This window comes from Vigna unguiculata, chromosome 3 (assembly GCF_004118075.2).
Source record: "Vigna unguiculata cultivar IT97K-499-35 chromosome 3, ASM411807v1, whole genome shotgun sequence".
Taxonomy (NCBI): Eukaryota; Viridiplantae; Streptophyta; class Magnoliopsida; order Fabales; family Fabaceae; genus Vigna; species Vigna unguiculata.
This window is the reverse complement of record NC_040281.1, coordinates 53,514,888-53,527,315: the sequence shown is the minus strand read 5'-3', so window position 1 is coordinate 53,527,315 and position 12,428 is coordinate 53,514,888. Positions and strand designations below refer to the sequence as shown.

Sequence of the window (12,428 nt, the reverse complement as noted above, 5' to 3'; positions counted from 1 at the left end):
GTTTTTTTATGTAATGTTAAAAAATTAAAATCACTAGATTGTACATTTTTACAAGAAAATTACTTAAACCTTGAAAAATCTTTAAAACATAATAATTTGTTGGATAGTGATGGATTTTATTTATTTTCATCATTAAAAATCTTAAGATAAACTATAGGTTTGGAAAATGATAAATGAATTGACATTCTTAATTATATAAAAAATATATATTCTTTTCCAAATGCATATATAACTTATAGAATAATGTTAACATTTTCGGTCTCAACCATATCTCAAGAAAGATTAAATGGATTAGCCTTATTATATATTGAAATATAAAGGTTAAATGAAATTAATTATGACAATTTAATAAATAATTTTGCATGAAAAAAGTTCAAAAAATAAATTTTAAACAAAAGACTTCCATTTTTAAGTTTGTTTTGGGTCTCTCCATCTCTTCCGTCGTCACTGTATATATAATTTTTCACTCATGTCCCAATTCTTTTTACTAATATGAATAACATTTTTCCACTTTCTTTATTCTTTGTTGAATTTGTTTAGCTTCCTTAATCGGATTCAAACGTAAACTAAAAGACGAGGAAAATGAAAAACTATAAAAAAGATCACACAAGCTTCAATCGCCTTGATTTGATTTTTTTATTAAACATTAATTGAATCAAACAAAAAAATATGAGATTCAATTTGATTTATTTTATATTATTATAAAGTGCAAATCAAATAAATAAATATTTTCAATTTTATTTGGATTCATTTTTTTTATCCATATGAAACTATTAAATGTGAGAACCCCAAATGGTATCCATCTTCTCTCAGACAAACCCTTATTCTCTCTAATTCTGTTTTCTCTTCAAAAATCTTTTTTTCCTACCATACAATTCTGATTCAATTCTAATCCTTTTGAAGATTCATTACGGCCAGAGTAATCTACACGAAGAGCTCTACCAAAATTCCCATTTAATTTTTCTTAACGGTGAATTCAAAATTTTTTCTAGTCTTTAGCCTACTCTTTACATGTAACAAACTATTTTCTCCTACATGGAAGTTCCTTTTTTCTTTGCATGTTGCTTCCATTTGTTCTTAATGAAATTTTCTTTGGTTGAGACCCTATTATTGTGTCTTAATCGTCATTTGGGCATTTTGTTGTATAGATAGAGTATTTTAATGTGTGGAGCTGTTTATGGAGAAAAGAATAATGCTAGGTCAAGATTATATATATGGTAAGGGAAGCTATTTTTCTTTGCAAGATTAATGCTTTACTGTTGAAGTATAAATATGGGTTTGATTTTGGTGTGTGAATGTTGATATAACTTGAAAATTTTTTCAAGAGAAACAAAATTATAATGAATGATGTTTGCAGTGGTGGTGATTTTCTTTTTGTGTAGAGAAAGTTAAGACTACTGTAAGAGGAAGAGAATTTGGTTTGTGATTTGTAATTATTAAGTGTGGGTGAAACTACTGGATGAGAGAAATTAATTTGTAGTTGCTACTATTGGTGTTATGAAATTTGTAAAACAAATGTTGAAAAAGTGGTTATAGTAGAAATTTTGGTAAATGAGTATGAATTTTTTGAATTTTATGATTCAATGGTTCATGTGGGTCTGTTTGCTTGAATGACTTTGACGCAATAAGGTATTTTACTTATGACATTTATTTTATCTGACGGTAAAAGTGACATAGGAGCTATAATGGATAAAAATAAATGATTATGATAGAATTTATTATATAGAGGATGAATTGTAGCTTTGAAAAAAAAATATTAAGTTCCTGATTTATATTTTAAAGTAATTATGAATTTATTTTTTAATGTAAAAAATGTAAATGTTAATTTATTTTAAAATACCTTATTATTAATACTGCATAAACGTATGATAATTAATAATCACTAAAAGTTTTTTTTTTTTAATGTTTGGATTGTTTTAATGCAATGCAAATTTTTCAAATAAAAATATACGTTATCGAAAATTTTATATGTTTGTTGTCTTATTCATATTTATTAATTATTTTCATATTCGTAAATAAATTACGTAAACTTATAGTTAGAAACTAAAATACAAACTTGTTATTAAATATAACTTTAATAAGTACAGCACAATTAAAAAGTAAACAATTTTTCAATAATCATAGTTGTCATATTTATTATTTGTGAATTAAATAAAGTTAAGGGATATGATAAGATATTTATATTTTAATGGTAGTCAAAGTCAAAAAGACGAAAATATTGGGGAAGAGTCATCAAAATCTTGTAAACTAAAAATTACAGATGAGAGTAACTAATTATCAACCTAAAATGTAACATTCAACTTATTGTGAGAAGTTATTAGATAAAATATTTATATATATACTTCAATGGTTAGATTATCAAACAGGTTAAATTGATGACAAATATTAGCATTAAAGTTTAAACTTAATTTTAGTTTTTCAGAAAATATATAATTCTTACTTTTACAAGGTAAGCGCTTGATATGATATTTAATATACACGTACACATAAAATTACCATATATTAACTATATTATGCACTAAATTGAAATATAAACTTACTTTTAGTTCGTTGATACATTTTCTAATTCTTCATTAGTTATATTTTAATTCAACAATAAATAGTTATCTATGTCCACATTTTTTTTTCAAAATTTAACCTTTAAATAAAATTATTTTAAATTAAAATAATTATTTTATCAATTTCATCTATATTTAACTATTTTTTATTAAAAAATAATCTACAAAATAAATAAATAAAATTTTTTAAAAATTATAAAGATTAATAATATTTAATTTTATAATTATAATATTAACAACAGTAACAATTTTATTATTTTTAACATTATAAAAAAAATAACAAACATGCGTATGAACGTAACGCATACTTATATATATATATATATATATATATATATATATATATATATATATATATATATATATATATATATATATATATATATATATATATATATATATAAAAAGGTGTAACACCCCAATTTAATTAAGCACGAGAAATTCAAGAAATGTTATGGGAAAGATAACATCAAAGCGCGGTCTGTGAGTTTTAAATTCAACTCCATACATCCCATGGCACACCACGATGCTCAAAAGAAAACTAGAGGAAAAGATTACCAAAGTACATAAATCTAAGGACGAACAGATATATGGGTCGCAACCCTAAATAAACTCATACGAAAATATAAACTGGTCCACGCGGACTAGGCAGCGAAATCTCCACCCCCTGTTGTCTACGGGTGTTCCTCGCATCTGCTCACACCAACAAGTTGATGATCATTGCAAAAGAGAGTACCACACAGCAGATCACACAACAAAGAAAGTAGGGTAAGCTAGAGCCCAAAAATCATTACATCAATGGAGTTAGATACATATTCACAATCCATCATACATACATCACACCAGCATGTTACGACCTTCCAAACAATACACTACGACTCGACTCGACCCATCTGGATACGTATAACTTGGTCGGATTCAGCGGACACTTGCACTTGTGGTGGATACCTCTGCTCACCCCCGAGCTGCTCACCCCTGAGCTATGTGTTACAAGTGTTATAATGGATCAATATTCCCTCACCACAAGGTTAGCCCTTAATGAATTTCGGACCTCCTGCTACTCTCACCACAGGAGTCAGTCCGCTCTAAGTGAGACTAACTGACCCCTTAGAGTGTCAGGATGCGACCTTACCTTGAATCCTTACCTAGTTATACAGATGGGGCACCACCATGGACACCCACTACCAGGGGCCATGGGATTACGTCCCGATCACTGAAGCGCAACCCCAGAGGTCTCACCTAGAGGCCCCAAGGAATTACACGCTGACACAGACCAACATTCATAAATCAGCATACAGATTCCTCATGCATACACACAATTATATACATACACTTTCTCATGATTCATCACTTTCGTATCCTCAACCAAGCCATCCCAACTCTTTATTCTAGAGTCCAGAAGATGGAACTTCATCTCATCTCATTACTATGCCACATTAATAACAACCCTTTCATGTCTCATGTTGAATTCATACCAACCCATCATTTCAATTTCATGAATCATCTCATACAATTCTCATGTTAAAATCGTACCAACCCATGATTCGCAAATCATGATTTACCCCACACATGCATACTCATTTATCTCATACTCTCATCATAATACTTAAAGTCAAGCCATACATTCACCAACCAAGTCAAGAAAATAATCACACAGCGTCCTGCCTCGCCCAGCACCTCGCTCAGGCCGAAGGATCTCGCTCATGCGAGACATGCTCGCTCAGGCGAGTCCCCTTCGCCTAGGCGAGGGCTCGAAAGGGGGATCAGGAAAACCACGCGGGATCTCGCTTAGGCGAGACCCCTCTTGCCTGGGCGAGACACTCGCTCGCTCAAAATACACTGAGCAGCTCGCCTGGGCGGACTTTCGTGAATTAGGGTTTGGGTGAGTCCCTGCTCGTCTCGCCTAGGCGAGAATGGCTCACCTGGGCGAGATTAGCAAGTCTCGCCACTGTTTTTCTGCAACAGTCCCTCGTACCAACTCAACAATAGATACAACAACAGATTCACAACAGATTCATGTATTCAAACCAGCATAGCATCATACCAACCATCCAACTCGAAAAGACAACCAAACCACGAAGAAAACAGGACATATGAGCAAGGTTTCAGCTTCCCTACCTGGAAATGGGTTTGTACGGGACTTCGACACTGAATCAAGGAGCACAGCAGCTCTAGAACCCGACTCGCAAACTAGAACAGTGGGTTAAACGAGTTAGTACAAAGTTTCCCACTGTGGCTACAAAACTATACTAGACATAGGCGATAAGGTGAAAGAGTACTTACGTGAGCAGAACAATGGCCAAGCTAAACGTGAATCTGAAAAACGTTGGAACCCTAGCAGAAGTAAAAGGTGGTTGCGGCTCAAGGCAAGGACAACAATTTTTCTGAAAATGGGAAGAAATGTTAGGTTTAGGGCAGACCTAATGACTTTATCTGTTGGGCCGACCTTAGGCCCACTTACAAGGGCAACCTACTAACTTTAGGGCAGAAAGTATTTTTAGCCAATTTTTAATGGGCCTTACAAAAAGACTTTCTTTTCTTTTCCACATTTACTTTCAATTTTATTCTTAACAAAAATTAATTTAATTTAAAATAATTATTTTATCAATCTTTCTGTAATCTTAATCGTTTTTTTATTTGACAATTTTTTTATACTCAAACTTTTTTATTACAAAAATATATACAGGACAAATAAATAATAAAATATTATTTATATTTAATTTTAAAATTATAATAATAACAAGAGTTAAATATGTTTTTTGTCCTTTAACTTTTAGTGAATTTTAGAATTAGTCCATTTTTAAACTTTTGATCAATTTAGTCTTTCATCTTTCGAAATACGTCATTTAGACAATTTAATAAAATTTTGTTAAGTTTATTTGATGTTTCGTACGTATTTCAAAATTGTATTTGAGTTGTTTATACTATTTGAGTTGTTTATACTATTTGAAACATTTTTATTTTGATGTTAGGTCAAATACTATTATGAAACGCGATTGAAATGTCAAATAAACTTAACAAAATTTAATTAAAATAATTGAATCCAGGTATTTCGAAAGATGAATGACTAAATTAGTCCAAAGTTTCAAAATGAACTAATTTCAAATTAACTTAAAGTTAAAGAACCAAAACATATTTAACTCTAATAACAATAATTAGTATTTTATAATTTTTTTATGAAAAAAGTATCACTTACATGTATCGAGTCTCTTTTCACTTGTAAGTAATGAAGTTAGAAAAAATTTGTAATTTTTATAAATTTATACATAGGTATTATGTTTATTTTTTCTCTCTCTATTTATTATAACTTTTTTTTAATTTACTAGTAAAAAAATTAATTATTCACCATAACTACAAATATTTAATTTTTTTCAAATTAATGATACTGAACTTCTCCGTTATTTATAAATTTTTTTAAATTACATTTTACAGCTATTGAACTTTCCTTTATTTAATCTTCTCACACCATGTAAGATTGAAGGGGAACAAATTTCTTTTTAAAAGGCTAAAATATATTAATTGTATTTTATCAGTTTACATATTTTTTTTAATTTGTTCCTCAGATTGTATTTAGTCGCTTAGGTTGTTAAAGTAATTAAAATAGTTATATGCTAAAACTAAACTCAATATAGTTAATATTCAACATCAATCTCACATGGCACCCTCATCAATTTAGTTTGTTTATATATATATATATATATATATATATATATATATATATATATATATATATATATATATATATATATAAGATTTAGTAATTTAGTTTTTATATTTAGGTTCATAGTTCATTTTTTATCTTTATATTTCTTTTTTACTGAACTAAGTTCAATATTTATTAAATTAAATAATTTAGTTGTTTCCCTTATGTTAATTTTAAGGTTATTTGAAAATGTTACATCATAAGAGTTTTAAGATATAAGAGGTTTAAGATAAACAAAGATTAAAATTTAAAAACGTGATAATTTTTAAATAGTGTCAACGTTAATTTAATTTAATGGAATAAACCTTATTATTAATTTTATTCAAAATGTATTGAAATTTAGTCAACTAAAAAATATACAAAAAATCAAAGTAAAACATATGACTCCAAATAAAATAAAAGTTTCACATTCAATTTTGAATTAGAGACGTTAAATCAAAATAATGAATTAATGTCCACTATTATACTTAACTTTTGAAGTTAACAATGTACTTTTATTCTTGCGTTTCATTTTTATTTTATTCTATTTAAATTTATCTTTTTTCCCAGAATTCTTAAAGAAAAAAAAACTAAATTATTAATTAAGCTAATATGTGTAATGTTCCTTAGTCTTCTTTCAATAGAGTCAACATTTACTTTTTTTCCCTCCCCTTCCTCCATTTACATCCATATTCAATCCTTTATTGGTAATATATATTCATACCAAGAACACATATAATAAAAAGAAACCCTCATTTTTCTCAAACAAAATAAAAAAACTCTTTTTTTCGTACTTTATTTTAATCTTTAGAAAATAATATGTCTGATACGATAAATCTCAATCTTTAAATTAGTACACAAAATTTAGACTTGAACCTGAAGACTATGTCTGTCCAAGATAGTGTGAATTTCGATCTTTAGATAAGTGCAAAATGTTAATAATATTTGATTTTAGATATTGGGCTTAGAGTCCATTTGAAACGTTAATCTTTAATGACAATATTGTTAAAAATTCAAGTGTGAGTCTAGATCCCACATTAACCAGAAATGAGAAGGTAAAACACTATATAATAATAAAGACTCATAAACTCATTGCCTTAAGGTTTTGAGTTGAGAGTGGTGTCAATTTCTTATGTAGTTAGGCTCGGGTCTCATTGGTGTTATATCTCCCCAGTGAAACTCCCTCTGTAATAGTCTTTATGGCAAGGGTGTGATTCTACATTTAACACACTTTCATAAAAAAGAAGAAGAATTGAGTGAAAGAATAATGAAAAGGAAAAGGAAGAAGAAGAAGGTTTGTGTGTATGAGGACATAAGTTGGTGGAGGAGATTGAGGGCAAAAGGAAGTACAAGTTGGGAAGGGAAACAAACCATATCATTAATCCACTTTAAAAAAACAAAGAATCGAATCAAATTATTTAAAATTTAAGAAATGAAACTAAAAAGTAAAAAATAATTAATCTTTTAAAAATGGTAGCAAAGAAAGGTAATGTATTTTGAGAAAAAGTGCCGAATTGGGAAGAAGAGGGAATATTCGTATTTGATCCGATTAAATGGCATTGACTAAATGGCATTGTGGAATATTTATTTAATGAGAATTGTAGCGTATCTTTGCTTCGCAGCCATTAAATAATGTTTCTATCACCAATAATATCATTCATTATATGACTTTTAACACTTATATATGTACCTTTGAGGTTATCCAAGGACACAAATTTTAGTCACTAACACCAAACCAACCCTACAAAATGGGAATATTTGATGACAAAAAAAACAGTTTAATTATGGAATTATCATTCATAAATATATATAACTTATAATTATATTACGAGTGTCTTGTGATTTTTGTTAATGCTTATTTTAAAATTTTATATTTTTGAGTAATAAGTTGTATTGACTTAGTAAATTGGTGATGATTTTTGAAATTGCTTATTTCATAAACACTTGTTAAATTTATTTAACTTGGTCCATTATCGTGGTCTCATCCAATAGAACTTGACGATATCTCAGCATCTGAAAATGGAATCACACTACAACTTTTCACTAAACTTGAAACTGCTCAAAAGTCAATATGTAGAGAATCGTACATATAGTTTATTGGAACAAGTATTTCCATAAATACTTTTAGAAGAAGAAGAATAAAATAAAATTTTAGATAAACTTTACAAAACAACTTATGCTTAAGTTTTTATTTAGGTTATGGATAAAAAGCAATTGTATTTACATTTTTAGACCAATTTTCATAAAAAAAAATAAAATTGTCTAAACAAATTCAAAATTATTATTTCAACAACGAAAATTTGTAATATATTACAATTAATTAAGAGGCAAAATATGCAATTAAATCCGAATATTACTTTACACAAAACCAACTGACACCAACAACACTGGGTAAAGTCAAACATTTATCCTATAATTAACGCAAAATTCGGCTATATGTGGAGTTTGAAATTTTTGATATTTTCATGATTTGTCACAAGCTTCCCAGATAATGGGGATTTATTATTATGTATTGTGGTTTTCATTAGTGTTCTAAAGGCATTTTTTAAGAGATCATCAAATAATTTGAACATTTTCATTGCATTTTGGCCCAAACCATAAAAGAAAAAGAAAAAAATCTTTGGTATATTAATTTTTTTTCTCTAAAGAAAAAGTAGGATGCTAATTTGTTGGTTTTGATGAAGCAGCTTACATAAATATCGAAATAACCAATGGTGTGACGAAATGAAGAGGGTTAGGTGTTGAAAATAAGAATAAGTCCAAAGTGAATCATAAAACAAACATAAAATCACACTTGATTTGAACAGCGAAGCAGATCATTGAAATAGAAAATGCATTTTTCTTTTCCTTTGTCATTTTCATTACCTTTTATAGGCTTGGTGGGTTAGGCAAACTTATGAACATGCTACTTTTATAATCTTTTTATGTTTTTGTTCTGGAAAATTTTTTGGATGACTCATGGCAAAACCTAAATGATTATAAATTTGTGTTAGCTTTTTTAACACCTGGTTTAGATAACTTGTAGATTAAAGGCAACATTCCCTAATAATTGGTAAGGGAAAAATTGTGAGAGTTGTAAACAAGAAAGTGACTAATACCTAATGGAGTTGCATAGAAACCACTAATGTTGGGATTTTAATATAGAGATTGGTGGCAATTACTTGGTTAAGTTTTTATGTTTTTGCCATTTCTTGAAATTTTGGGTGGAAAGAGTAGATGGTCCAACATTGAATACCACAGTTTGTATAATTGAAGGAGGAGTCTATGAATAGTGTCGCATAATGTTTCAAAAGTAGAAACTAAAAAGATAATATAGTTTATTTAGGACATTGTCATTACATATAAAGAGGTTAACACCCTAAATGTCTTAACCTACTACTAACCTCAAAAAATGTTGTCACAAATAAGTTGCCTAAACCCAAGTAAATTATAATAAAAAAATTTGTCTTTAAAGGTTAAACTACAGGATTCAATATATGTTTAATCTCTTATTTGTTTATTTTACTACTATGACGTATTATTTTGTAACTAGTCAAATATTCATAGAGTGGAAAATTGGAAACACCAACTACACCGTGAGTGAGATCAAGTTTATTACTAAAAATATTGATATTGGTTTGTACTTTGTTACAGAATGTAATGTGTAATACATTTTCTATTTAGATTTATTTTTTTGATGATATTAGTTTGATTGAAATTAAATTTTATGACACTTGAAATTGGATGTGTGTTTAGCAATAGACACAATATTGTACTAATATTTTATCTATAAATGCATATAGCATCATAATATAAAACATACGCACACGTAAACCAGGTCGTAGTAAAGAAAATATTCATGAGTCATTTTTTTTTCTGAATGTCCTTATAAATAAATACGTTACAAACATCAAAAAGAGGTAAATAATTTATTTTTATTTTTATTATTTGAGATAACTTTAATTATATGCGAATTTTAAACATAAATTATTTATCTGACTTAGTTTTATTTTTCACGGCTATTTTAAGGTTTTTGATAATTTTTATTATTAAAACAATGTGAGAATTACTTCAGTGTCTAAGGATATTTTTTTATTTTTTTACGTTTTACTTAGAAAAACAATACATGTAAATAATATTATGCCTTATTTCTAATATATTTAAGTAAAATATTTTGGGATATAAAATGGATCACACTAATTATGGCTTTGTAAACATAAATAACAAAATCAGATTTTTATGATAATTTTTACTGTTAAAAATTTGTGAAAATTAATTCAGTGTTTAAGGATAGTTTATTTTTAAATTTTTACAAAGGAAAAAAAAATACATGTAAATAATATTATGCTTTATTTTCTATATATTTAAGTAAAATACTTGGGGATAAAAAATGGATCACACCAATGATGGCTTTGTAAACATAAATGACAAAATCAAAATTTGAGACTCTTTTTAAGACCTTAGATATAGTTGACTCAGTAAGTTTCGAGCGTGCAACGTTCGCGTTAATAACGCGACCTTCAAACCAGATGAACCAGTTGGCCAACACCAATTAATACAGAACCATAATTTAAATTTAATAATAAATTATAAAATTGGGTTTAAAAAATTACAAAATTTTATGGCCCATGCAGGTCTCGAACCTGCGACCTTCGCGTTATTAGCACGACGCTCTAACCAACTGAGCTAATAGGCCAGTTGAAGTTAAACTAGCAGAATAAGGAAAAAACAATTGGAAAAATTTGGTGCCTTATTATTTAAATTCAGTGTGACGAGAAATAGGTTGAGGTATTTTTGGCATTGGGCTTAACTGTTCCGTGAATTCATTGTCGATTGGTGCGTTTATTTAATCAACGAAATGTTAAACCATTTGACATTTATTTTTACAATTATATAAAATGAATTTCACTTTTTCAAATGCTGTTGCAATTTTATAGAGTGACAATTGCTGATCAAGAATTGAACCTTTAATAATTTCATCATTCATTTATTATTTGATAATATTCAATCGTTGATTGATTCAATAGTTCTCATGCTGCATTTTTTTTTTCAAGTCTTAAAATACAAAATGGTATAATTCATGCTTTTTTTTAATCAACTAAAAAGATATATATAAATAACATAGTACTCCAACCCCTATTCAAATCTATATAAGATAATATATATATATATATATATATATATATATATATATATATATATATATATATATATATATATATATATACTTAGTGTGTTGTTCCAATTTCATTCTTTTGCACAGAATAATACAGCAGAGATCCCTATTCCTACATTTTATTTCCAGTTAGGCGTCAAAGATCTCTCTTGTTTAATTCATGTTAATAAAGTTCGAAGTTCTTTATTATTTAATTAAAATAATGTCTCTATTGCAGTTATTACTATATGTTACCATTGCTAAACCTAAAAAAACTGTTCCCATTTTTTCACCAACACATAGCTTTCAATTTTGACACAATTAATGAGTTCTAAAAGATAAAAGATTAATGAAATAATGGCGTGTTAGATAAATACAAAAACAATGTTTTTGTTAGTATTTTAACTCTTGACAAAACAAAAAAGTTTATCGATGCTAACGATTAATTTCACTGATGTATGTTTAAAAAAAGAGAGATAAAATAAATTAGTGATTAACTCGAGTATTTGATTAACAATGAATTTTGTTAAATAACAATGTTGTGAAAAACATGGCATGTTAAAAAAAATAACATGGTTTAAATTAAGTAATTTAAAATAATGTATCAAAAACTTAAGTGAATAAAATTTGAGATGAAAATTTATGAAAGTTATAGAATAATGTAATAGATTTCATAGATTAAAAAATATTTTAATGTACAAAATTAAATGAGTACCATCATAAAAGTAATTTAAAATAAAATTTAATTAATATAAATTGTGCTAAAATAAAATACGAGTTAATATTTTAAATAAAATATGAAATTAAGGAAATTATGTTAAAATAAAATGGAATTGAAAAAAAAATAATTTGTGTTAAGTAATAATTTATATATTATTATGTATATTGTTTTTAAATATTATGTATATTATTTAAAATATTTATATTACTAATATTATTTAAACCATAATATAGAATAAATTCATTTTGTCCGATTCTTATTTCAATTGTTGAAAGATTGTTCCATTAAATTTATTTTGTGACGTTACTGTGGTGTCTGCGTGAGAGTTGTAGT

At 27.4% G+C, this 12,428-nt stretch overlaps 1 long non-coding RNA gene and 1 other non-coding gene across 2 annotated transcripts; both read right to left on the bottom strand.

Annotated features, from left to right (window-relative positions):
- Positions 1 to 3,085: 3,085 nt before the first annotated feature.
- LOC114177340 lies at positions 3,086 to 4,929 on the bottom strand. The gene is made up of 3 exons (XR_003603125.1): positions 4,842 to 4,929; positions 4,677 to 4,748; positions 3,086 to 3,251 (listed from the first exon to the last, which is right to left on the bottom strand). It is a non-coding gene; the product is annotated as an uncharacterized LOC114177340 (long non-coding RNA).
- Positions 4,930 to 10,841: 5,912 nt separating this feature from the next.
- Positions 10,842 to 10,915, bottom strand: TRNAI-AAU. The gene has a single exon. It is a non-coding gene; the product is annotated as a tRNA-Ile (tRNA).
- Positions 10,916 to 12,428: the final 1,513 nt, after the last annotated feature.